Source organism: Tamandua tetradactyla, chromosome 19 (assembly GCF_023851605.1).
Source record: "Tamandua tetradactyla isolate mTamTet1 chromosome 19, mTamTet1.pri, whole genome shotgun sequence".
Classification (NCBI taxonomy): Eukaryota; Metazoa; Chordata; class Mammalia; order Pilosa; family Myrmecophagidae; genus Tamandua; species Tamandua tetradactyla.
In genome coordinates, this window is record NC_135345.1 from 39,106,673 (window position 1) to 39,133,022 (window position 26,350).

Below are 26,350 nucleotides of genomic sequence, written 5' to 3' on the forward strand. Positions count from 1 at the left end.
ATGGATTTCAGTGTAGGCTGCATAGGCCACCACAAGGCTGATCTAAGAAAAATTGAGGACTCTGGTAATCAAGTGAAGTTTAAGAGCAGGGAAGTGGAATGGAGGGAATGAGAGAGATGAAGGACAAAAGGTCCTTTCTCAACATAATCTAGATCCTGCCAATTTCTTTGGAACGTTGAGAATTCCAAATGGACAATTCTGTTCTCAAGGCCCAGACCAGCAATACAAATTCTCTTTCCTTTGAGCACTGCCAGCAAGTTAATCTGCTTTGCTAATCTCTTAGTACCTGCCACCACGAATTCTGTCCCCTAGAGGAGGGTCTTCTCACCCCATCCTGGGCTCAGTGTGGATGGCCATTCCTCCCACAGCTCCCATTCCTTGAAGCCCAAAAAGATAGCATACAGGACTATGGATCTAGCACAGACAGAACAACAAACACTTTCATTCTCATCATCCTCCCAGCATCATCGCCATGAAAAATTCCTCACTGGGCAGCTACTTTCCTGGTTCCCCACTCATTTCTTTGCTCTAGTTTTCCACTGATCTCTCCTCTCCTAGAATTCCAAGGCCTTCAACACTCGTCCACAGCCTGTCTCCTCCCCCCAAAGAACCTAAAACTCCCTGTAACTTTATTATGATGCAGAGGATCAGCTTGACTCTATTCCAGAATGCAAGGCTTTTAACCTGAAGTCCAGGGACTCCTCAAGGGGGTCTATGTATAGAAGAATTCAACTGTGAACTTGGGTAAAGAAAAAAAATGCATCTTTATTTTCAATCTCCTTCAATTATGAATGGAGGGAACAAACCACAGTGATATGAGCAGTACCTGTGAATTGAAACCAATAGAAATCAGATATTTTCGGATCATCTTGCAGTTGCGGCAGATATCTTAAAAGAATGCTTATGCTCAATACCACTTTGAAATTACGTTGAAACTTGAAATTAGACATAAAACATTGAAAAATCAAACCCTTATATAATGTGTATATAAAGAAGTACATATATTATTCTCATACTTTTTAAAATATCTCAGTAACAATATTTCAATATAATTTATTTACTTTGAAATGCTATGTATTTTATTTTATGCATTTAAAAAATATCATTCTGAAAAGAGGTTGCAAAGACTACACCAGATTGTCTAAAGGGTCTAAGGCAAAACAAACAAACAGGAAAGCATAGAACCCCTGCTCCATGGTCTGTCTTCACACATGCCCATTGAGGAATTTTCCTCTGCAAAGGTTTTCTTTCCTGATGCTGCCTCTCCAGAAACTGCTGCAGTTATAATCAAGGTTTTGGGGATGTAAGTTACTGTAGCTAGCTACAATTTACATCCCTGTACATTCATTCTGTGGGGTTGTTTCTTTCCTTGCCTGTAGGTAAAAGTTAGAGCAAGCTCCATGATTTTCTTGATAACATTAAGGAAATAAAAGCTACTCTGGATAATCATTAAAAATCTAGTCCCATTTCAGGAACTAGAAAAACCTCTGCCTCTCTTCTGCTCCTCCCTGGATGTCTACACTGGAAAGTGGTGTCAGGTGTAGCCCCAGGGCTGCCACATTCTTTCCCCAGTTGCTGGGGGTATCGGGGCTCTGAAGACTCTCATTGCCCTCAGCATGAGAACTGCCTCACCTGAGGTCATGGACGGGGCAGGTATAGAGAACCATCTTTTAAGGTGGGACAACTCCAAAAGGGGCACCCAGCTCCAGAACTACCCTGTAGGAAGCACTGAGGCCTCTGTTACAACTGCATCCCAGGTCAATGTCTCTTTTTGCCCAACCCCACTCCCTCATAAACCTCCTGTATGCAGATCTCCACTCAGAATCTGTCTCCAGGGGAACCCAACCTTTTCTCTCTTCCCTGCCAGGTCCTCCTACTCCTTATACCCATCTTGCTGGTCAGTCTTTTATTTACTCTTATAGGTTAGGTTTGTAAGAGAGAAAGAAGGGGAGACAGTCAGAAAGTTCTATTTCAGTACTCCCCTCAGAACTCAATGGTAATGGAAAATGTTAAATGCAAACTTTTCTCTTGTGGGAATTTTCATGAGTTCTTTAGAGACATTCTGCGACTGCTGCCTATCCCTGGGAATCTGTCATCTTCAATTCTCTTCGGAGTTGAAAAACATCTACTCTGGCTGTCACTTCACTTCTTCCTCAGGCCCTTAGGCATCCAGTGATATCTTCAGCTTCTTTTCTCTGCGAGTTGCTTGCCTCTCCAGGCCACTGTGTAAACAAGCCACCTTCCCTCCCATTTGCCTGAACCTCAAGAAGCAGTCTTTGCTTCAAAAAAAAAAAATTATGTGTGTCAGAGTATCCCCTTCCCCCTCAATGCAGCTGCTCATCCTTTGCTCCACTGTCAATGCCTCTGGCCAAGATGTTACTCACCATTTAGACCTTTCAGGTGGAAGTCAGGACAGGCAGGGAAGGGCCTAGTGGTTTTGCTTAAAGGTTCCCCTTGCCTTGAGGTAAAGGAAGAAGTACACCCCTCCCTCTCCATGGCATACCAACTACACTTTAAAACTCCTCTCTTTTCCTCTTCAGTTTTTCTCCCATTTTGTCATAGCTCCAATGTGGATGAGTCATGTTTCTGGTTTTTAACTACCTCATCTGTAAATCAGGAACTCATTTAGCATGAGGCAGCTGTTATATCATACCTTAAGTAAATGAGAAATCTGAACCTGTTGTAATCTTTCTTCCTTCCTTCTTTCTTTTTTCTATTCCCCTTCCTTTCTCTTTCTCTCCCTTTCTTCCTTCCTTTTTTCCTTTTTTATCATAGAAATGTTTTCTTTCTGATTACATAGAATTAAAACATCTCTACAATATTTTCTCTACTTCCCTATCTCTCACTATTTCTTTACTTAGATTCTGTGCTTCAGTCAAACAGGCCTACTTTCAAGTTCACCAATGGACCCACAATAATTCCTACCCGTTGTCTTTGATATCTGTTACCCTTCAATGTCTTATGTACCTCTTTTACTCTGCGAAAGCTGCCAAAATGCAATATACCAAAAATGGGCTGGCTTTTAACAATGGGGATTTATTAGTTTACAAGCTTACAGTTCTGAGGCCATGAAAATGTCCAAATCATCAGGATATCATCAAAATGATACCTTCTGCCTGAAGACAGGCTGCTGGCAATCCTGGACTTCTCCGTCAGATGGTAAGGCACATGGCGGTATCCACTGGTTTCTCCCTTCTCTTCCAGGTTTCATTTCTTCCCACTTCTAGCTTCCATGCCTTCCTCTCTGTTTCTGCATGTTTCCCTTTCAGCTTCTGTGTCCTTCTCTCGGTCTGAATTTCATCCTTTTATTAAAGGACTCCAGTAAGAGGATTTAGACCCATCTTGAATGAGGTGAGTCACATCTTAATTTAAATTAAGACCCTATACACAAAATGGTCCTACTTACAATGGGTGCACACCCACAGAAACGGATTAGCTTTAAGAATATGATCTGGGGTCCAATCAGTGGCAAACTACATAGTGCTCTTCACCTTCAGGGGTCAATTCATGTCCAAAATCTTCTGTAGACCTTATCCTGACCATATTTGTCCTGAGTTGCCATTCTGCCTCAAATTGAGCATTTAGCATCTCTTATATTTTGTTATTTCCTGCTTTATGCAGATGATGCATCTTCCCAACTAGATTGCAAGATTATTGAGGGCACCAACAATGTTTAATTGAGTAACAGAGGCCAAAAAAGTTGAATTTAAATAATGCAACCAGCCCATCCTCGGTCTAGATGTTAAGTCTTCTTAGAATAGATTTTATCTGTTTGAGGTGTGGGTGGGATCACTTGAGTATGCCCCGTTGACCCTGTACTTATATGGCTTATTCCCACTGTAAGCAGAGCTGGTAACTGCATCAATGGTAGGCAAATTCCCAGAGGGTAAAAGGAACTTTCAGAGAAGGAGCTCTCACCAAAGTTTCCCAGACCTGACTATGATTATATAGAAATACAGGGATCTTGATAAAATGCAGTTTCTGACTCAATAGATCTAGAATGGTGCCTGGTCTTTTGCATTTCTAACATCTAAGGTGTTGTCAATACTGCTTGGTCTAAACCTTGAGTACGATGGATCAAACTATATATTTGAGGTTCAATGTGAATTAGTATAGTCCCCAACTGAGGTTTTTTGTTAAATATATTGATTGCACATTCAGCATAACAAAATTAACACAAATTTAGTGCTTTAAAGCAACACACATTTATCATCTCTCAATTTGGGGAATCAGGAAGCTGGGTCTGGTTTAACTGTGTTCGCTACTTCAAGGTATCTGATGTGGCTATGATCAAAGTTTTGGCTAGAACTGAGGTCTCATCTGGAAGGCCAACTGGGGAAGGATCTGCTTCTAAGTGCATGTGGTTGTTAGCAGGATTCAGTTATTTACAGCCCATTTGGCTGGGGGCCTCCCTTTGTTCCTTACCACACAGGCCTCCCCAACATGGCTGTTTGCTTTACGAAGGGTATAAGCTGAGAAGAGATTGAGTCTGAGTTTTGGTTTGCTAATGGCACATACCAGAAATGGTTTGGCTTTTACAAAGTGAATTTATTAGATTACCAATGTACAATTCTAAGGCCATGGAAATGTCCAAATTAAGCTATCAAGGGGATACCTTCACTCAAGAAAAGCCGATCATGTCTGGGGTTTCTCTGTCACATGGAAAGACACATGGCAATGTCTGCTGTCCTTTTCTCTTCACTTCTGGTTTCAAATGGCTCTCTCAGTTCCTATGAGTCTTTCTGACTTCCCTTGGGGCATCCTCCTTCTGCATCTTCAAACATCCATGTGTAGGCAGCTGTTCTCTGTATTGGCTCTGATCTCTTTCTCTCTCTATGCTCCTTTAAGGACTCCAGTTAACTAATTAAGGCTCACCTTAAATGAATGGGGCCACAACTCCATGGAAATAATCTAATCAAAACAATAAGTCTGCCCCACAAGATTGGATTAGGATTAAAGGAAGGTGGCTTTTCTGGGGTACATAATAGTTTCAAATTAGCACAGTCAGTCTGCTAGTAATATGGAAGTTACAACCTTATGGAATCAAATCACCTTTGCCATATTCTATTGGTTAGTAGGAAATCACAGGTCTTGCTTACACTCAGAGGGATCATGCCAGTGTTCTAGTTTGCTAGCTGCTGGAATGCAATATACCAGAAATGGAATGGCTTTTAAAAAGGGGAATTTAATAAATTGTAAGTTCACAGTTCTAAAGCCAAGAAAATGTCCCAATTAAAACAAGTCTATAGAAATATCCAATCAAAGGTATCCATCCAGGGAAAGATACCTTGGTTCAAGAAGGCCGATGAAGTTCAAGGTTTATCTCTAATGAGAAGGCACATGGCAAACACAGTGACAGTTTCTCTCTTGGCTGGAAGGGCACGTGGTGAACATAGTCAGGGTTCCTCTCTCATCTGGAACGGCACATGGTGAACACAACATCATCTGCTAGCTTTTTCTCCTGGCTTCCTGTTTCATGAAGCTCCCGGGAGATGTTTTCCTTCTTCATCTCCAAAGGTCTCTGGCTGGTGCACTCTGCTTCGTGGTGCTGCAGCATTCTCTTCTCTCTCTGAATCTCCCATTCTCAAAATGTTTTTAAGCCCTGACATTTGATTTCTTTGTGTTTGAACTTGTTTCTTTATTGCAGCCTACAGAGGGCCTGGTATATTGGTACTGGCTTTTTTTTTCTTTGTATGCTGTATGGTAGGATCCCATTTCATTATTTTTACATGTGAGTATCCAGTTATTACAGCACCATTTGCTGAATTTTTGTTGTTTGTTTTTTGTTTGTTTTGGGGGAAGTGCATGGAGTGAGACTTGAACCCTGATCTCCTGCATGGCAAGCAAGAATTCTACCATTGAACTACCCTCCTAGTTCTTTTTATTGACTCAGCTTCTAAGTCAGAGCTGCCCGAAAGAACTTTCTGAAATGGCACAGCTGTTGTATATCTACACTGTCCATATGGTAGCCACTAGCCACATGTGACTTAAACACTCAAAATGTGGCTAGTGAGAATGAGGAACTGAATTTTAAATAAATTTTAATGAATTTACATTTAAATTTAAATAGCCATATGTGAGTATCTACCATATTGGACAGCATAATTGGAAAACACAAGATATATTTTATTGTACCTGGGTTTATGAAGTACTATTTTTTTTTTCATTTTCTAAGCACTTTTATCATATTTTATATTTTCATGGTATAACACAGAAGTTGGTAATTTAAAAAAGGCATTCAATAATATATGTTGAGTATAGCACAAATGAATTAAAGGCAGTAATTAGTAAATATAACAATTGATCACATTGACTGAGTCTTGATCCCTGATAAAAATCAAAATATCTTCAGTTGATAGTTACTTGTTAATTGCAAAAATTCTTAATCATCACTGATACACACCAATGTCTCATAAAAAGCTAGGGGCTTCTATTTAAATTATTTAGTATATTCACAATAGAGGTGTAAAGATAAGCCTAATTAATGAGCATTCTAAATGATTCTCCCTTTATGAAGTACTATTGTTCTAGTTTGCTAGCTGCCAGAATGCAATATACCAGAAACAGAATGGCTTTTAAGAAGGGGAATTTAATAAGTTGCTAGCTTATAATTCTAAGGCCGAGAAAATGTCCAATTAAAACAGGTCAATAGAAATGTCCAATCTAAGGCATCCAGGGAAAGATACCTTGGTTCAAGAAGGCCAATGATATTCAGGGTTTCTCTCTCATCTGGAAAGGCACTTGGCCAACACAGTCACAGTTTCTCTCTCAGCTGGAAGGGCATATGGCAAACACGGTGTCATCTGCTATTTTCTTCTCCTGGCTTCCTGTTTCATGAAGCTCCCTGGGAGGCATTTTCCTTCTTCATCTCCAAAGGTCAGTGGCTGGTGGACTCTACTCTTGTGACTATGCTGTTCTGCTCTGCTATCTCTGAATTTCATTCTCCATAATGTTTCCTGTTTTATAGGATGCCAATAAACCAATCAAGACCCACCCAAATGGGTGGAGACATGTCGTCATCTAATCCAGTTTAACAACCACTCTCGACTAAATCACATCATCCAGGGAGATGATCTGATTACAGTTTCAAGCATTCAGTATAGAATAGGGATTATTCTACCTTTATGAAATGGGATTTTGATTAAAACATGGCTTTTCTAGAGTCCATACATCCTTTCAAACCAGCACAACTATCTTAAAAGCATTTAACTTTAAGACCAAAATCCACATTCTCCCTGATTACTGGCATTTTAACCCTTAATTTTTTAGCTACCACACCTCTCCCTTATCCATTATTTAGTTTTATAATAGGCTTTGATGAGTCGCAGTGCACAAATGATACTGAAAAACCTCGATGACTTGTACCTTTATAAAAATTACAGTGAATTTAACTACCCAGGATCTTAAGACTGTTAAGAAGTTAGATTTGACAGAGACCAATTATGTTATTCAGTTTTTGTGAAGTAGCTTGAAATGTAGTGAAAATATGACATGACTCAACACCAGAGGGATTTGAATGACAAATTGCCCCAGAATGTAACTAAATGTACCATGTTCTGGAAAAGAAAGTACAAAAAATTAGCCTACTTTATTGTTCTTAGCCCATCTCTAAAAAGAATTTAAATGGGAGCTTGGCTCATGCTTGGAAGGAAACTCATCTAGCTGAACATTTTCAGGAAAAACTGTCTTTGAATTATGATCTTACCTAAATCACATTTGTTTGGTTTCATTCAGTGCAACTCAAAATTGCAGCCCTACCATCGACTTCTTCACTGTTGATTGAGCCGAAACCAGTGAAGACCTCAGAGTCATACTACATTCTCCTGCTTGGAACACTCTTCCTTCTTCCTTATCTTCCCTTATCTTCAACAAGATAACTTCTACTCATCTTCCAACTCCCTGTGGAAATGTCACTTCTTCCTGGCTAATTATCTCCCATCATGCAATTTGGCAGCATCCCTATTTCCCCTTCGGTAACTAATATTCATCAGTCTTGTTATTGTTATTCAATGTCCATGTTATCCCCTGTTGTCTTGTTCATTGCCATATCTGCAGTGTCTAGCATATATATAGTAGGTGCTCAACAAATATTGGATGCATTAATGAATTTAATCTTCACAACCATCCTGTGAGGAAGGGTTTTTCATCTCCATTGTGGGTAAGGACAGTGAAGTTCAGAGGCAGTATAAAATTTACTCTGGTTTTTACAGCTAAGGAGTAGGTGAAGTGGAATTTGAACTCAGGTCTTCTGATTCAGTGTCCAGTGCTCTTTTCATTACATCAAAGTTGCTTTCTTGTTTTCCTTCTCTAGGATGGCATTGAACATTCCCTCACCTAAGAGGTACATGCACAATGGAAGTAATTCCAGTAATAACAGAATTGCAGTGAAAAAAGTTGCTGCCAGAGAAGAGATAAATGTAAGAATGGAGCTACTTCTGGAACTGTTTTTGTTTGCCAAAACTACTAGAATGCAATATATCAGAAATGGGTTGGCTTTTGCAATGGGGATTTCTTAACTTAACATTTACAGTTTTTGGTCTGTGAAAATGTCCCTACAAGGCATCAACAGGACAACACCTGCACTCTGAAGACAGGCTGCTGGCATCCAGGACATCTCTGTCACATGGGAACGCACATGGCCGGCATCTGCGGTCCTTCCCTCCAGGGTTTCGTTGCTTTTAGCTTCTTACTTCAGTGGCCTACTCTCTGAGCTTCTGGGTGTGTCCTTGAATCTCAGCTTCTCTGGGGCTTCTCTGCACTTGCACTTTTATCCTCTCATAAAATACTCCAACAAAAGGATTAAGACCCAGCCTGAATGGGGTGGATCACATCTCAGTTGAAGTAACCTAACCAAAAAATCCCACCGACAACGGGTGTGCACCCACAGGAATGGATTAAAAGAACATGGCCTTTTTCTGGGGTATATGACAGCTTCAAACCACAAGAGTCAAATATTTTTATCATTCAAAGTGAATTATCATACTCTCTCCGCTCTGAGAAAATAAAAGCATCGGCAGTAACTACATTCCCATGTAGTGAATATCACAAATCAATTTAGTCACCTTAAAAAAAATCCATATTGAGTATGGCAAAACTTTAGTAGTTAGTAGAAGAATCGAGTAGTCTTATGGATTCTTCTTTAACTGAACGTTAACTCCTTATATAACAGTCTATTTCACTAAATTTGAATGAGGGGAGACTTTAGATGCACACTTTCCCGGCTGTCCACTTTTTTCAGATAAAGCTCAGAGAAGTTAGACGACTTGCCCAAGCCACACAGCATTGGATTGAGGAAAGGTGAGTATATATCTCTGTCTTGTGGCCTGTCTACTTTACCACTGATCTCTAGACACCAGGCTGCACAGGGATGCTCGTCTAAGACATGACTCCCATCAAGCCAGTGAAATGAGAATAATGTCAGGCTAGTGAGCCCTACAGTCCTTCTTTATTCTGACACTGTGGCCTTTCTAAATTTCATGCTAAAATGTCTTTTCTTCTATAAGAATATTGTGATATTTGAGTTGTCGTTATATGTCAAGTGCTGTTCCACCTTCTTTATCCATCCTAACTCATTGAATGCTCACATTAGCTATGGAATGTAAGTACCTCTGTTATCCCCATTTTACAAGCTGAGGAAACTAATGCACGATAGTAGAAATTCTCATTGTTTAAATGTTTTTACTTGACAAAATTAAAAACTGGCAATCTCAGCAGGCAAGAATGCTTGCCTGCCATGCCAGAGGACCTGGGTTCGATTGCTGCTGCCTGCCCATGTGGAAAAAAAAAAAAAACTGGCAATCCTATGTGAGTTCCAAATATTTTATAACCTTCAATACACCAAACTGCAAAATCCAAGCATCTAGAAACCACTGCACAAGATCTGACTCCTGCTTAACAAATCACTCAAATGACAGAAAATAAATGCTAAAAAGCCAAGGAATAATCTCTTGAGCATTACCATCATGTAAAGTTGCGACACATAATGCTTCTGTTCTAAAAACTCATGCTCCTCCCAAGATCACCTGTGCTCCTCTTGAGACGCCCTGCATGATTCCTAAAGTCACAGGTCGGTAGTCTTTGAAAAGAATAACACATAGTGGTATACAGCAGGATGCTGGTTTTCCATCCCGGCTCCCCTCTTACTGACTCTGTGTGTGACCTTAAGTGCTATGCTTCAGTTTTCTTATCTGAAAATGGGGTTGAGAATAATACCTGTATCATAGAATTAGTCTGAGATCTAAATGAAGCTATACAACAGTGCCTGGCACACAGTGAGCGCTCAATAGTAATATTAATCCATTCAATCATGGAGTTGTTATCTAACCAGCCATTAATGCCAAGGGAGAAGAGGTGGTGCTGTTATAAGGCATAGATTTTCACTAGCCTGCTCTCTTCAAAATAGGTCAGCTCCATCCCCACTTTCTCTGAGGCTCTCATTCTTGGCTCAAGCCCACCTTGCTTCCTCTTTCACACTTTCCACAATTTTTAATTCGTTATTTGTCTGTTTGTTTGTTTTCATTTTCCCTCTTAAGATGGGATTTTTGTATATCAAGGACCATAGAAGTCTTGTGATGGTTCTTCCTTTACTACCTGGCAAACTCCTACCAATCCTTCAAAACTCAGCATCTCTTCCTCAAGAAAGACTTCACTGATCTTATCAGCCAAGTCAAGGGCTGCCTCCTTGCTTCTTCTATGGTAATTTAGATTTATCAAGTGGATGAATCTTACACACTTCGTTTTAATTTTCTAAAATTTTTATTCATAATAAATATTCATTAATATATATTTATATTTAGATGCACAGCTCAATCAACATTCGTAAGATGAATACAGTTATGTAATCAGTACTCAGATTAAGAAACAGAACATAATCAGCACCTCAAAATCTCCTCATATTCTCTTCCAGTCACTTGTCCCCAACACCTCTAGTAACCACTATCTTGATTTTCAACAGATTAGCTTTTGCTTTTAGGTATAATTTACATACCTCCAAACTCACTGTCTTACAGTATAAAATTCATTGGCTTTTAGCATATTCACAAAGTTCTGCACCCGTTACCACTACCTAATTTGAGAACATTTTCATCACTCCCCCCAAGAAACTCCACACTCATAAAACAGTCATTCCTTACCCCAACCCCCATCCCACACCCCCCAGTCCCTGGTAATCACTATTCTACTTTCTGTCTCCATGTATTTGCTTATTCTAGATGTTTCATGTAAGTGGAATCATGCAGTATTTGTCCTTTTGTATCTGGCTCATTTCATTCAACATAATGTTTTCAAAGCTCATCCATATTGCTGTATGTATCAGAACTTACTTCCTTTTTCAGAGCTGATTATTCCATTATATGTATATGCCACATTTTGTTTATCCATACATCAGTTGATGAACATTTGAGTTGTTTCCTTCTTGACTATTATGGATAATGTTGCTGTAAATGTTCATGTACATGATTTTTATGTGGATATATGTTTTCAATTCTATTGGGTATATACTTAATGTACTTTTGTACCCTAATATTTCAGCACTGTTCAAGGTTTATGGTAAATACCAGTTGATTGATTGCAAGTTAAAAGTAACCTTAACCTCTTAAAAAACTAGTCTCTCCTACATCAGGGAGTAAACTTGGACAGTTGGGAGATTTATAGCTGTCCTGTGTTGGAGGTACACTGTCTCTTTGCATTCATCCTCCCATCTAATAAATAGCCATCTGCTTTCCTACATCTGTGTTAATGCAGGAAATAGCATGCTGCTTGTGTGCTCAGAAAGTGTCATGTGGAGTCATGGCAAAAGGAAATGAAAAAATGCAGTCCTTTGGAAACTTCTGATTTGGAAAAAGATAACAGCAGGAAGCAAAACACATACCTATCATCTTTGCCTGGAGTGCTAGTTTGAATCTTTGATGTACATCAGAAAAGCCGTGTCCTTTAATCCTCATTCAATATTGCTGGCTGGGAGCTTTTTTATTGTTTTCATGGAGACGTGAACCACCCAATTGTGGGTGGTAACTTTTGATTAGATGGCTTCAATGGAGTTGTGACTCCATCCATTCCAGGTGGGTCTAGATTAGTTTACCAGAATCCTTTAAAAGAGGAAACTAGCAGATGTCGTCATGTTCACCATGTGCCTTTCCATTTAAGAGAGGAAACCCTGAACTTCATCAGCCTTTCTTGAGTGAAGGTAACCTCTTCTTAATTTGGACAGTTTTATAGACTTACTTTAATTGGGACAATTTCATGGCCTTAGAACTGTAAGCTAACCACTTATTACATTCCCCTTTTTAAAAAGCCATTCTGTTTCTGGTATATTGCATTCTGGCAGCTAACAAACTAGAACACCTGGCAAGCATAGCAATGGGATATAGTGTGTGAGATCCCCCAGGCTCTGACCTGTGTACCTGACAATAATGATATAGATAGAGTAATAGAAACATATTTCCATCCTTCTCTCTCTCCTTCCTTTTTTTAATACTTCAAAAGAATAGATAGATAGATTCTTTTCAATGGATATAAAGCATAAAAGTTGTAAAGTAAGAAAATGAGTATTTGTGTGCCTACCAACCCAGGTTAGGAAATAAACTATTACCAAAACTTTTGATGTCCCTGTCTTGCTCTAATGTGCTCTCCATAAGAAATTTTGCAGTAATCATTTTTTTTATAATTTTACTACATTTTATGTACCTAAAAACAATATATTTGTTTTGTATCTTTCCAAACTTTATATAAATAACTTTGCATTGTTTGTGTTCTTCTGTCACTTGCTTTTCTCATTCAACATTATTTGTAAAATTAATCAATATTGATGCATTTTGCTCTAGTTTATTGATTTTTGTTAGTGAATTTATGTAAATACTACAAACTATTTAACCTTTATGATATTAGACCCTTTAAATGTTTGCATTTTTTGCTATTACAAACAATGTTGCTGTGAACATCCTTATACGTGTCTCATACCCGCACATATAGAAGAATAGAACTGCTGGGTGATAGGATATTTTCATCTTTATAAGATAATGGTATATTATTTTTCCAGAATGGTTGTACTTGTTTTCATGACTAGTGTGTTGCTTTATCTCCTCCCTAACTCTTGGTATTGTCGAACTTCTTAATTTTCCAGTCTGATAGTGCCTATATCAGTTAGTCATTGCTATGTACAAACCACTCCAAAACTTAGTGGCTCAAAACAATCATTTATTATTGCTCACTTGTCTAGGGTAGGCTGGATGGTTCTGCTGATGCGGACCAGGCTCTCTCGAGCTCAGGTAGGCTTCCTCATGACTTGTAGACACTGGCAGATGAGCAGCGGAGTGGTTGGTCATGGCCTAAGAAGGGAAGACTCAGTGTTCCAATCCAGCTTTTGAAAAGCATGGGTCAGTGGAGCCCCAAGACCAAAAAACATGTCAGGCACAGAATTAGGCATGGATTTTATTAGGACTTACAAACAAGAGAAGATTCTTCCAGATGGCAGCTGTTCAGGAAATGGAAGTCAGCGCTCCATAAGGTGGGGAGGGGTGAGTGCAAGGGGCAGTTTATAAGGGTTTAGGACAAGGACATTCCATAGGGTATGAGAACAGAGTTTCAGCAGGGTCTCATGACACAGGGGGTTGGAGATTTGTTATCAACATATCAGGGGAGAGGAGTTCCAATACTTTACAAGATAAGTGGTTTACAATACCATCTGTACATTCTTTTCCTTCCTGAGGAGGTCTGATGACCTTCAGTTTTTGTCTGGGTCACATAAGTGGCAACATGCAGTAACTTGCTCTCAGTATGGAGGGGGAACGTGGGCCCTAGGTCTCTATGCTCAGCTTTTATCCGTGGGTCTCTCATACTTCATTTAGGTCACTCCAGGCTTGTCTTCATGGCTAAGTTTCCATACTTTATTCTTCTTCAAGAATATCTTGACTTTTCTTGGCAATTTGGTTTTTCATTTATGTTTTAGGATAAGGTTGTCACATTTCATGAGTGGCCTATTGGGATTTTGATTGGAACTGGATTGTTCTAGATCAAATTTGGGGAAGTCTGACATCTTTAAATGATATCAGGGAGAAAAAGTGGAGATACACAAGTACTTTTACAAGTTTGCTTACAATAAGTTTGCTATTGTTGGGTTGACCAAACTAAGTCACATGGTCACTTCCAGTTGGTGAAGAAGGGTGCTACCAAAAGTGTGGATGCAAGCGGGCATGAGAATCTGGGGGCAGTTAGTACATTCAATCCACCACAGTGGTTTTAATTTGCGTATCCTTGATTAGTATGAATATTGAATAGGGACTATCTTTTCATATGTTTATTGGCCATTTATGTTTCCTATTCTGAAATGCATGTTCATGTCTTTTGTCCATTTTTCTACTGAGATTTTTGTCTTTTACTCATTGAGAAGAGGATTTCTTTTTAATTGTTCTAAATGCTAATTCTTTATCAGGTATATGTGTGTTTCATATTTTTTTCTAGTTTCTGTCTTTTTACAACTTTTGCTACCTTTGATGAGAAATTTTTAAATTTATTATAATCAGGGGTGGGCAATGGTGGCTCAGTGGCAGAGTTCTCGCCTGCCATACCAGAACACTGGGTTCAATTCCCAGTGCCTGCCCATGCCAAAAAAGAAAAAAAAAATTATTATAAACAGTTCTTGACTTTTTTCTTGTGTTTTTAGTGTCGGTGTATGCTTTTAACATTTTAGTCTTTAGTGTATCAGAAATTGATTTTTGTGTCTGATATGAAATAGAGTTCCAACTTTCTCTTTTTCTTCTAAAAAGAAAAACAAATATCCTAATACCATTTATTTAATACTCTCCTTTTCCCCCATGGATCTACCATGCTATGTCTGTGAGTTATATATCAAGTTTCCATATTTGTGTTGTCTGTATCCAGGCTTTCTATTTTGTTCCAGCAATATCTTTGTCAATTCCTGTGCCAGTACCACATTCCCTTATAATTGTATTTTTATGTATTAATATCTGTTATAGCAAGTTTCCATATTTATTCTTCTTCAAGATATCTGGACTTTTCTTGGCAATGTGGTTTTTCATTTAAGTTTTAGGATAAGGTTGTCACAGTACATGAAAGGCCTACTGGGATTTTGATTGGAATTGGATTTTTCCAAATTTGGGGAAATCTGACATCTTTAAAATATTGAGTCTTCCTTTCCATGTACCTGGTACATCTCTACATTTACTTACATCCTTTATGTTTTTCAATACGTTTTTCTAATTTTCTCTCTAAACTTTGATTTATACACTGGTACCTTATTTTTCTTTCTGTGGCTAGCCCTTTAAGAAACATGTGTTTGTAAACTGTTGCTGGTATGTAAAGCATAATTAACTTTTATATTGTTCTTTTATGTATTTTATCAGGACAATCATATGATCAACAAATGACTTCTGTTTATTTCTTCCTTTCCAATTCTTATAATTTCTTAATTTGTCTTATTGCTCTGTCTACAACCTCTAGTATAATATTAAATAGAATAAAAGTGGTGATAGGGAGCATCTTTATTTTATCTTGGTTTTAAAGAGAGTGCTTCTAACATTTCACTCCCATATCTTTCTCTTTCCTTCATTACTTTGTTGTTCCAATTGGTTGGCTCAGGATATGAGGAAATGTGCCACAGTCTCAACTGTAAAATGTTTCTATTTAATGGTTTGCTGATATTTTAATGTTTTCACAATTGCAATACACAGTTATTTTTAATCCTCATTAATTGCATTCTAAATTTATTAGAAGTGATTTTCTCCTCACTTAAAAGTTTAATGCTTTTTTTCTCCTGTGGTTTTTGTCTCATCAATTATCTAACATTTCAGGGTTCAATTGTTTGCACAGCTTTTGTCTTTTTCAAACAACAAACTTTCTCAGTATTTTTACTCTTCCTTTTATCTATCTGTTTGAATATAATAGTGTGAAATCAGTCATTTTGTAACATTTGAACTTTTAACTAAGGCAGGAGGAAATGAATTATTAGATATTGACTGCTTCTATATGTGCTTTAAATATATTATTTGCATTTTAATATTATTACATATTTTATTACTCTAATATGCATATTTGTTCACATTTTAACCTCCTGATTTCTGGGTACATCTTACCACCCTTGTGAAAAGAAAACCTAATTGTCATAGTTCAATTGGCAGCTTTTTTCTTTCTTGATGGTACATAAAATAATAGTGATCTTATAGCTAATGGGTACCTTTGAATCAAGAAATACTATGTTGGCTAATTTATAGATGAGAAAGTCCAATACTCAGCCAGTAAGTGGCATGACAAATCTGAACCTAAGGCTGTCTTACTCTAAAATCCATGTTGTCATTCAAAAGAGTACATTAAGAACATAGCAGTTATCCTAAGTTCATTAATTCTTAGTTCCAACAACAAAGTAATTGCCAGCAAGACACATATTGACTATTCTAATGATACACACTATCTTTAATAAACATATATCTTAAATAAGAAACTCATTTTAATAATTTTTATGAAATGAGTTGCTAGTATAGCATTTAAAAATTATTTGTTTTTTTTTTTAATTCATTTGGTTATTCACTCCAAAGGACTGGACATTTTTCTGAGAACAAGAGGCTATTATAGCTATGAACAAGATAGGCAAGGTTCTTGCTTTCTTGGAGCTGACAGTAGAGCTGATTAAATAATTTTGGAAATATTTCTTAACAATTGGGAAAAAAACTAAGTGCAACACTTGGTGAGTTGTGTAGGCTGAGGCAACCCAGAGAGAATAGTCTATATGTGCTAGACACAAGGTTATTAATTGGTCTGTCTACATCTGAGCATGAGAATCTATAGGACATGTGTCAGATTTATCCAGTTCAAGTATTGGCTGGCAATAACAAAACCTGAGTTATTTAATTAAGACTAAACACATAGAGTAAGAAAAGCCTAACTTGATTATATGTTGATAGAATATCCCGGTTTGACATCCCTCGGATACAGACTCTGAGACAAGGATTACAGTGCAACTAGTTTGTTTAGGAGATGATTCCAGAAAACACTGGTAGGTGAGTGAGGAAATGAGACAGGGAAGGGAAAGAAGCAAAAAAAATGATGAGTTCTTAGTGAAGATTAGTCCTGCCGAAGACTTTGAGAAACATACCTGAGTTTTCTGCTTAGAGGTGAGGGGCTGAGTTATGTACCCACTACCTCCCAGCAAACATTGGTGGGATGTGTGTGTGTTGGGGTGAGAGGAATGTATAGTTAATTCTCTAGTACATCTAGATGCCCAAGAAAACCCTTCAGGCCTAGGCAAAGCGTTGCAAGTCCTGACAGTTGAAAATCCAGTAGGAAATTACTGCTCCAAGGGCATATGCATGAACCTGTTTATACATCCACCATAACTAATATAGTATTTAGTTCTGACATTCATTCCAAGTTTTCCCCATTAAGGAATAGAAGAAACTTTTAACCAGATGTGATTAATGTCTTGTCATCACTCCCTTTTAAATGCCTTGGTGCTACATCATTTGCTAATCCGTTTTGAGTTCCCTTGCCATTCAGGTACCAGGTTTGTTTGCTTCAGAGAGGTAACACCCTTGTATCACGGCTTTTAATGTCATTTGTGGAATTTCTTTCTCCCTGCTGTTTCTCAGCTTCTTCATTAACTGAATGTCTAATTCATTAACTGGTTGGTTTCCAGAAGGGTAGTCACTGAAATATCTGCACAGCTACCATTTTGCCCACAACCATTTCATTGCAGTTGCCTTTGCAGTGGCACAGACGTAAAGTGATTGCACCTACTCTGACTTAGAGGAGGGAGCCAGCACTTTTGAATTGGATGGGATTTGGAAATGGCTCTTTCCTCTTTGCAGAAGTGATGATTCTAAGACTTTTCCTCTTTGGCACTAATAAGCATTTATCTTCCCCAGGGTCTTTTCCTGTTTAACTGTTTTAGGCTGTCATCTATGAATGATATCTATGAAAATATCTAGGCTAATATTTTTTAAAATCACTTTTAGCATTTAATCTTATATTTTATAGAGAGATGATAAGACTCAGAAGACAGACTCTGATATCTGAGTATCTTGGTACAAATTGTAGATCCCAACGCCATCCTGTGCCTCAATTTTCACATCTGTAAATATGCAAAATGATCTAATCAGGCCCACAGAGCTGTCATGGGAATTGAAAGTGCTAAAATAACATCTGTATGAAACTTAGAGAACTGCCTGCCACATAGTTAGCACTCAGTAGCCACTTCTCAATTTGGCCCTAATTAGAATTTATATTTTCTTCTGATATAGGAATTTTTGATCCTGCCGTTTAGTAACTAGAAATTAAATGTTTTAATTCTATTATGGTGTCACTTGAAGCAAAGCAAGAAACCAAAGTGAATAATTTTTTGGTCACATACTGTAACTACATTCAGAACTGAAATCGTTCTGAATTGGTAAAGGACAATCATCTTGTGAAACACCATCTTACTCTCAGTTCTAACCTGTGTTAACAACAGGAAACCTGCAAAATTAACTAAACACAGTCCTGAGCTGCCTCTTCCCTCCTCTAATGAGTCATTTAACTTAAACTACCTTGGAGTTCATGTGAGGAAGGGAATTGCTGAAAAAATTCGACAGGCTTCCAAACGCTTTGACATGCAATTTAGATAAAAGCACAAGCATTTATGTTGATGCCATTATTTGGACCACAGTGTTTCCCTGAGTTTGCCTCTGGCTAGCAGAAGGCTCTTTTCCACACTCTGCTGGTTTTCCTCTTGGCAGGTCTTTGCTCTTTTTAGTATGAGTAAAGAAGCATTAGACTCACTGCCCTTATGTTTTATTAATGACTTTAAGGTTTATTAGCTCCTTTCTTCATGACAACCTGTTGAAATACAGGGTACAGGTATTTTTATACTCATCTTGCGTCTTACAGACTTGTTAATTGTTGTGCGTAAGATCCTATCGCTATTTATATTCAGTACTAGAAATAGAACCCACTTTTGGGGCCACTTGGATCAGAACGATGCAATTCTCTTTATCTTATTTGCTGCGAAAATGCAAAACAAAACAGAAAAAAAGCTTTGAGTTTAAGCCTAATTTCATGACCTCTATGACTTCTTACAAGATCATCTAGGGACTTGAAAGAGTTTGTTTACCGTAGAGTATTGGTTCCTGGGGAGTGGAAGGAAAATAGAGATAGACAAACAGGCTTCCATAGGGAGAATCAGCTCTGAGATTCTCTCAAGGATGTCAGACCTGATAAAATAGGTCCAGTAGGAATAGGTGTTCGTGCTCAATTCTATGCTGCCAAGAGCATCACGGTGAAATGGAACGTTAAAAACAAGGACTTTGAGTCAGGCCATATGCAAGGTTCTTAACTTCTTTGTACTTCAGTTTCCTCTTCCATAAAAACTGAGGACAATAATACCAAAGAACCTAATTTTATGGGTTGTGATGAGAATTAAAAACAATAATGTAACTTTAAGGAAGGCAAAGCTTTCTTAATAGCACACCAACACAACTGATCACACACAAAAAATACTAGTAGTTTGAACTTCAATAAAATTAAGAATTTTTATCAATCAGACACTGTTAGGAGGGTGAAGAGGTGTGGCAATTTTTCCAGAAAAAGTTGCAAAAATATTTCTCATCCTGCATCCTCTTTCAGAACCTTGCCATGCCTCCACCTAAGGTATAGTTTATGTTCCCTCTCCTTAAACCTGGGTGGACCTTTGTGACTCAATTAATAGAGTATGACAACAGAAATGCTATGTGACTTTCATGGCTAGATTATAGAAGATTGTAGAGTTTCCACATCTCTTGGGACATTCACTTTGGAATCCAACCACTATGCTGTGAAGAAATATAAGCCATATGGAGAAGCCCAAAGGGAGAATAACTGAACCCTCCATTCCTGAGCCCTAGCAAAGCTCCTGGTGGAGTTGGCACCCACTTGTCAAACACATGAGTGAGTCATCTGGGAAGCATGTATTCCTGCTCATGGTTGAGAAATCCCTGCTAATGCCACGTGGAACAGGGAAGAGCCTTCCTTATTGAGTCTTGCCTAAATAGCAGATTCATGGGCAAAATAAGTTACTTTTATTTTAGTCATTTAGTTTTAAACTACTAAGTATTGGCTTTAGTTTTAAACTCCCAACTTTTGTAGTGGTTTGTTATACAGCAATAGATAGCAAGAGAAGCATGGTATGTTGAAAGTGGGCTCATAACAATGGGGCCATAACAAAACCTAAAACTTGTGATGATGTCTTTGGGATGAGGAGTTGGGCAGAAGGTGAATAGGCCTTGAAGCTGTTGGTTAGAGCTTAAAAGAAGTGAGAAAAATGAGTTGGAAAGCTGGAGGAAAGGAGACCCTTGTTATGTAGCAATAGAAAGTTTAGCAACACTGTTGCCTATGGTTATTTAATGAACTAGGTGATAAAGCTAAGGAAATTTGCAGGCAAAGTGGTGTAGTTACTGTCTGGCTTCTCACTGCTTACGATAAAATGAGTGGGAAGAGAAAGAAAGTACTGTCAATTATAAAGGAGCTAGGATTTGTTGGGTTCAAAAACAAAATTGTCTGTCTTCTCCACCCTCTTTATGTGGCAAACAATCAGAAATCAAATTCAGGACATAATCAAGAAAAACATGGTCTAAATATGAAACTGAGGGTAGCAATAAAATCCTTTAAGACCTCATCGTAGTGGTTCATAGACTCTTTCGAAATGACCAATAATCTAAGTATCTTAAGATTGTGGCTTTCAGACCCTTTCTTTTAAACAATTGGGCTTCTCAACATTCTAGTTTGTTGTGACTTTACATGGAATCTAAGCTTTACAGCAGCCTCAGAGGAGACCCATGATAGAGAAAAGTTTTTCTCAAAATAAAAAATAATAATTTTCAAAACATATAAAGTACACCAACAAGAAAATAGTTTTAAAGAAGTCAATCAACTGAAAATTAGCAAAAAACATAAGCAGAGAGTTTATAGAAGGCATAAAAAATGGCTTATAAATATGAAAAGATGCTCTTTACCAACAAAGATATACAAAGAAAAATTAGATTATTTTATACCTAACTGATTAAGATTAGATTTAAAATAATAATGGTAGACTAATAACAAAAGATTAATAAAGACAAAAAGGCTAGAAAAAGGAAAATAGACACTGTAACAGTGGAAATGTATGTTGTTGTTATCCTTTTGAGGTAATTTTGCAATAACTATCAAAATTTTGTGGGCATATACCCTATGAGCTACCAATTCCATTTCTGGGAATTGATCTCATAAAAATATTCACAAGTACAAAATTTATATACAGATGTATAAGAATAAAGGAACAATTTTTATAATGCAAAGTTGGAAAGAAAAATTCAATCAACGGTGAAATTATTTTTTAATTCTTTCGGTTTCCAGCCTATTAACTCTCCCCCCCCCCCAAAAAAAGTGTGGCTTTTGAATAATGTAGTGGAGTCTAAATTGATTTATAAGAATGCCATAAAGTTTTTAAATAAATTGTAACAGCTTGGACTGAAAGGAACCAAGACAGTACGCAATGAAAAGAGACTTTTGGACCCTGAAACATCTATAAGCAGGTAAAAGGCTGAGAAAAGTACTTAGCTGGTTCTATTCTTACATCTTAGCCCCACCTATGTCCACCCTAAACTACCACCAGAGTGTAATATACTGTACTACCACTGATCACTTTATAATACCCCCATTCCCTCCAGCACTTCAATGTCTTACAGTTATGTGCTGGTTTGGAACTGTTATGTACCCCAGAAAAGCCGTGTTCTATAATCCTGATTCAGTATTGTTAGGTGGAATCTTTTTTAAAAATTTTTTAATGTTTTTATTGACAAATCTTCACACACATACATTCCATGCATGGTATACTTCTTGACTCTGCTTGAAATCTCTCAGCCACTGAAACTTTATTTTGTCTCATTTTTCTCTTCTCCTTTTTGGTCAAGAAAGATTTCTCAATCCCTTGATGCTGGGTCCCAGTGCATTCTGGGAGTTCTGTACCATGTTTGGGTGGGATCTTTTTTATTAAGTTTTTTCCATGGAGATGTGGCCCACCTCATTGCAGCTGGGACCTTTTGACTAGGTAGTTTCCATGGAGATGTGTCTCCACCCTTCAAGGTGAGGTTGCTTACTGGAATCCTTTAAGAGGGAAACTTCGGAAAAAAAGCTTTAGAATCCAGCTACACAGACACGTTTGGAGATAGAGAAAGAAAATGCCCCTGGGGAAGCACTTTGAAACTAGAAACCAAAGGACCAGCAGATGCAAGCCATGTGCCTTCCTAGATCAGCCTTTCCTAAACTAAGTAAAGCGATCTTCTTCTGGATGCCTTAGTTTGAACATTTTTATGGCCTTAGAACGATAAACTTGTAGCTTAATAAATCCCCTTTGTAAAAGCCAACCCATTTCTGGCATATTGCATTTCCAGGCAGCATTAGTAAACTAAAAAAAAGTAGCTTTGAGGGTAAATAGCAAATCCTTAACATGGCCAATAAGGCACTAAATGACCCAAAACCATGTTCTCCTAGTTACCATATCCGGGTCACATAGGCTTTCGGTTCATCCAAAGCACCTTTGTCACCACAGTTGCCACTTCTCTCACCACAGTTGCTACTATCTGGACTGTTCTTTTCCTCTCTACCTAGTCAGTCAAATTCCATCCTTTCTTCAGTTATATCCCCATCATCACTCATTAGAGAAGGCTTCTCTAACCTCTTAGCACTTACCACAGTTAAAAATTTCTCACTTGTTTGTATGATTATTTGATTAATGACCAACTCAGTAGAGTAAACAATAAACTATTTGAGCATAGAGATGGTGTTGGTTTTTTGCTTATGATTGCATCATCAATGTGTGGCATATTGGTAGTCACATTGAGGTGCTCAGTAAATATTTGTTGAGTGAATAAATGCATAAGTGACTGAATGGCATTTCCAGGTAGCACAATTAATAGTGATCTTCCTTTTTCAACAATTTGCAAGCTATGCTTTGGCAAAAATCACAGGAATTTTATGGAAGAAGAATTTTCCAGGAAATCTGTTAAAGTTCTTTAATAGACTTTTCTTATGTGATGCTGATGTAAAGCTGACTCCAGGAATTGAGGCAGACTTATGACTCAAAAAGCATGACTGTGCCTATACCCAAAAGGTTTAACTGGAACTCAAGGTAGAGCAGTTCATCCAGTAAGGAAGAGGTCATGAGAAAGGAGACTACAATAGATGTCCAAGGGTATTGTGTAGTAAAAAAAATCCTCTAATGACACCCTGTGCAGCTCTTCATCCTGGTGAGAGAAAGGCTCATCCTGAATGGAGGTATGACCAGTTGCCATCTCCCCAACTTAGCATGTGACTTTGTTTATTGTAATAGTCGCAGAATCAGGATGTCCAATATACATACTCAATGAGCAACATTTGGTGTCTAAAATAGAAGAGAGTGGACTAAGAGAAAATAGAAACCAAGAACCCATTTCAGAGGTGATATCTGGGAAGAGTGATGAAAGATCTAGATAGAAGTTGGAAGAAGAATGTACTAACTGTGTAAAGAAAGAATCTTTTTCCTTTAGCTTAGTAAAGTTCAACGGAAGTAAAGGAGGGACTGGTTATAATGATTAAGATGACTTGAGTGGAATGTCTTAGGTACTGTACTATCAAAACAATCTTTGGGGCAAATTTTGTTTAATCCTGGGGTTCAATATGCCTTGAGTTTGAAGGACATGTGAATCCATGGTAATATATTGGTAAATAGATCACTAGCACCACTTACAATGATGGTCTATCTAGCTTCTGTCTTTTTCCCTGATAACACCAAAAAGTTGAAAGCCATTTTATTTCACTGGAAAGCAAGCTTTGTATCTTGAATAAAGCTTTATATTAAAGGTTCCAACACAGGGCAGAGATATTTGGTATATGTCTCACACCCACACATGAGACTTGGAAACTCTTTTGAGTCACTAGCTTTCAGTTACAATCTAAGAAACACTAGAGAACCTCAGTGTGAACTCAAATAATGGATGTTTCCAATGTGGCATAGGGTGGGGTCAATCACCCATCAGATGCTTAAAGCCAGAACACTACATCTTTGGGTCAGTGATAGGAATAGAAAGGGAAAATGCAAGATGTTGTGCTTGTCCCTCAAGCCCCACCTTTGTGACAGAGCATAATTTTTGAATCACTGTTCCTTAGCAGTGTAACTCTGTCTATGGATTTGTGAAAGTTACTGTAGGATAGATAGGCTCAATATGTCAGAGTGCCTGCCAGGTGCCAGTGCTTTTTTCTCTAATTCTCCATTTTAAGAATGCATGCTTTTTAAATATTTGGTATTCAAATGTTACCGAAAGGACCACTGATGCCTCTAGTGGTGCAATAATTACTGGTGCCAGCGTCTGCAACTATCCCATAAAATTGAGTAGGGCTGAATCATCCCCATATCCTACCTAAATTCCAAGCTTTTCAGCTGTCAGTTTTTTTAATAGGGAGGCCCTTGTGGGCAAGTCACACTGATAAAAAGAGTACAATTAATAGGGCAGGGGACCTGACTCCGCAAGGAAGCAGCAGCTGCAGCAACAAAGCTGAGTGGGGGCTACGTGAGGTTGCCCTCTGTTGTGGTTGCTGGGCAGCTGTGCAGTTCCTGAGCTGTGAGCCGACTCGGCATCTCGACCTCCTTCTGGCCCTAATCAGTGACCAAGTCTGTAGTGTAAACCCATTACAGTGTGTTTCCGTAGCTGGATCAGGCACTGGAAGAGGCTCCCCCACCTGTAATGCTACTGCAGTTACCTTCAGGCCAAACTGCACATGTCCAGGAAGCAATGCAGGCACCACAGCCATCTATTATCCAGTCACCACAAATACAAACTGTTCAAGTAGCAACAATAGCAGAGACAGATGCGTCTGCTGAATCAGAAGGTGGAATTGATTCTCATAAACGTAGAGATATCCTTTCATGAAGACCCTCTTATAGAAAAATACTGAATGAAGTTTCCTCTGTTATGCCCAGTGTTCCCGACATTGAGGAAGAAAAATCCAAAGAAGAAGGGATACCCCCTAACATCACTACCACAGCAGTCCTGAGTAGCATATATTAGACTAGCGGGGGGCAATATGCCACCTCTGGTGGCACGCCAAACTACCAAACCCCAGCTCTTATGGCAGCTTCCACAGGGAATAACTTTCCCACTGGGGAGTTTGCACATTCCCAGAACTAGCAGAAAAAGCAACACAAAAATGAGGACTGAGGTAATAAAAACAGGGAAGCTGCCCAAGAGTGTCACAGGAAGAAGAAAGAATATTGCAAATGTCTTGAAAACCAAAACAAGACTCCCATGGAGGAAACCCTCAAAGATCTCTATTGCCATAAAGCAGAGTAACTATCTTTGACTTGGACCTTGTTTACCATAAACTTAACCAAGGCAGGAGTTGCAGCATGTCTGCCAATTGCCATGCGGACTTGTGGAAGGGTCACTCATGACCCAATCCAATTTGGTTTTCATGTTTGCAATTGATTTGGGAGTGTTTTTCCAAGATTTGGAATGCAACCATGATCACTTTACCAATCTTACTTCAATCCATCTGTCAGTAGCATGCAAAAAATGCTTTGTTTGCCTTTTTGCTTCTACTTTTTTTTTCAGGGAAGCTACTAAAGAATGTCGAAAGAGTCTGTAAAATGCCTGCAGAGTCGAGGTGCAGTGCTGGAAGTTCAGAACAGGAGTCTTATAGAGGAACTTGAAAACCTGAGAAACATTTGTTCTGCCAAGACAGATTAGTAGAAATATTTAACTGTGAACTGATTACAACATGTACAGTTCTTTTTGAACACAATACCAAATAAACCTGGCAAGAATTATGGCTTTTTCCCTTTGTGTCATTCATTTTATCCTCTAATCTCTAACATCCTACAATGCTTCAGTGAATGTTCTTGACTTTGGGTGGTAATTTCAATTTTTTAAAAGTGACAAACTGTAAAAAATGTATGTAGCAAATTCTAAAAATGAAATATTTGTAAGACTTGTTCCAGTGCTTATTTGCAGTTCCCAACCTCTGTATTATGAAATAATGTCCCATGGAATAAATTTTTTTGTGGGCTTTTTGAAAGAAATCATTTTAGGAAAGGATGATCAAAGATAATGCGTCCAGCAGTACAATGGTGGTAAACCACAAAAACATACCTCAGGAAAGAATTGAAAGTATATCTAATGACCTGCCTATATGAGAATAACAGCCTACATATGAACTTATGGCATTTGCATATTTTCATATTAGTTGCTTTGTAAAGAAACTATTGTACTTCTGTCTTTGAATGCCATAGTTGAAGAGAGTTGTTTTTTTGTGTGTGTGTACTATAACATATAGACAAAACAAGGAAATAAAAAAGCAATAGTTTTCAAAGCACTCTTCA

The 26,350-nt window shown here is 38.2% G+C and overlaps 1 pseudogene; it reads left to right on the top strand.

Annotated features, from left to right (window-relative positions):
• Nucleotides 1–25,322, top strand: LOC143663372 (cAMP-responsive element modulator pseudogene; annotated as a pseudogene).
• Nucleotides 25,323–26,350: the final 1,028 nt, after the last annotated feature.